This window comes from Nanorana parkeri, unplaced genomic scaffold (assembly GCF_000935625.1).
Source record: "Nanorana parkeri isolate BGI_ZX_2015 unplaced genomic scaffold, ASM93562v1 scaffold2263, whole genome shotgun sequence".
NCBI classification, from domain to species: domain Eukaryota; kingdom Metazoa; phylum Chordata; class Amphibia; order Anura; family Dicroglossidae; genus Nanorana; species Nanorana parkeri.
In genome coordinates, this window is record NW_017308531.1 from 130923 (window position 1) to 133473 (window position 2551).

Consider the following 2551-nt stretch of genomic DNA (forward strand, 5'->3'; position numbering starts at 1 on the left):
CTTAGTACCCGATTCAACCTGCTCGATCATCAATACCCCTAAACAATCAGCCTGGGAGCTCGGTGTAATCCTGGATTCTGAGCTCTCCTTTCAGCCCTATATCAAATCATTATCTAAATCTTGCCAACTCAACCTCCGTAAAATTTCCAAAATTCGCCCCTTTTTAACAAACGACATGACAAAGCTTCTAATTCACTTCCTTGTCATTTCTCGCCTTGACTCCTGTAACTCCCTCCTTGTTGGCCTACCACTAAACAGGCTAAACTCCCTTCAGTCTTTAATGAATGCTGCTGCTAGACTCATCCACCTTACCAACTGTTCAGTGTCTGACGTCCCTCTCTGTCAGTCCCCCCACTGGCTCCCAATTGCACCACAAATAACATTCAAAATACTAACAACAACATCATTCCTGAATAACATGGTAGCGCATGTTAAACTACATATCAGTGCACGTGCAGCTACTCGTGTTTTCATGCGTGCTGATGTCCAAAGCAAAGTATATTGCAACACGCATCAATACGCAAAGCTCCTGAATGCATTTAAGTGTTTTCAGTTATTTTAATGGAAATGCTTGCATGGACCTTTCACAGAATTTATCTGCTTGGGTTGTGCAGGAATCCATAAGATTCTTTTAAAGTGAAGCAGTGTGGATAGGAGTATGGGAGCTGCCACTGCAGATATGGTACAAAAGATGCACACTTTAGGGCAATCTTCCATTTACTAGCTAATGCACTAAATCAAACATGCAGCCATTCAAGTCTTAAAAGTCAACATCTATGTATGTAGCATGTATAAAAACAGTTCCCTATCACATCTCACCAATCACCACTCCAAGCACTCCAGCTGTGCCCTAGCAGGGTGCACCAGCACCACTGGCCTTTCATCTTTCGACTTTACCCACCCTTTAACTGGAACTCAAGCCAAAACCTGTTTTCTTAAGGATAGAGCAGGTGAAAGGTTAGAACCTCAGGTATTTATCATTGCATGTGTCCTCATTGGTCAGATCTACCCTCACTTTCTATGCTGGTGACACAATTGGAAGTGGCAGCATGTCTCCCCAAAGTGAGGGAACAAGTGCTATTACATTAAAGAATTCTCTTTGCTTTCTGTTCAAGTGACAGCCGTAAGTGGTGGGGTTTTTCCTCAGTCTCATTAGGACAAGTGTCAGTGAAGAGAAATCTTGTCACCAGAGAGAGCAATAAAACAACTCCATGCAAAACTATAAAAAAAGGTTTTAGTTGGAAATTTTTTTTAAACATAAGGCCACCATTGTTTAAGTCTGGTCTATCAATAGAAGGGTCTAGAATATATGGGAGATCCACTTCCACCTTGACCACTTGACTATATGATATCCCCTTATCCTTAAAGCTGATTGGCTCATGATGGTACTTCCAGGTATGGAGGAGCACACCCTTTTCTCCTATATGACAGCGCTGGTCTTTGGTTATTGGCCCAGTGCTATCACCTGACGGCAAAGAGAGAGGGTTCTCAGCCTTGTGTAAGCTTCATGTCATGACATGGAGCTTACACAGGGATTTCTCTTTTCACACTCAGCGGCTGTACGGAGCTGCAGGGAAAGGTGATAGTGTGCTGCAGTGAACATGTTAATTTGGTCCTGCTTGGCAAAGCCAAAATCTCTGACACTCTGCGGTCTGCTTTACAGGGACTGCAAGAGGTTGATACCAGGTCAAAATCAAGTGCTTACACTGCTTGCATTTATAAAATACATTTATTAATATATACAGTTTCAGAGCTGCATTCATTTGTATCTTTTACATCTGTCTAGATTTCATCTTTAAATAAAAGACATAACATTGGTTGGTATAGGCCCTATAGGCCAGTGCGTTACTAAGCCCAGAGTCCAGTGCGTTACTAAGCCCTGAGTCCTGTGCATTCCATGCTTATTATATATTACTATATACATGCTATACATAGCATAAAGGTAAAAAACGATATATGCAGCGTTATCTTCATTTTGGATATCAAAAGGGTTTTGTGGCTCCCGGTGTGTTTTCTTTTCTGTGAGAAATGGGTCCAAATGGCTCTTTGAGTGTTTAAGGTTGCTGACCCCTGTTATAGAACCTTTGCTGGTCACTCTATTTCTGATGTCATATTTGAACACATCTTTCTGATTTCAAAGGAAAACCTATTTTTAAAGTTGTGGTCAAACTCTTTTCTTATATAGCGCCAAATTCAGCTTTGCAGAAATACCTTATGTGAGAAGGGGCCTATCTTTGCTGATATGTATTTGTTTAAATGGGTGTCTAAAATTACAGAGCCTGTTCTACAGAAGTACTGAAAAGATATATATCAGTTTACTACGAAGGGGAACTTCTTACCAGTCTGTACTGAACAGCAAAACGTTATATTGCAGACCTGTTTACAACAAGGTTAGTAAAAACCTCTGTGCATTCTCTTTTTTCTTTTTCACTTTTTCCCCAAGCTTTCAGTAACAGAGTTAATGAGTTGTCTTTTATTGATTAGTTGCACACGTTGATAGGTGCAAAATAAATTAAAAATTTTTTTTTTTTAAATGTATTATTTAAAAAAA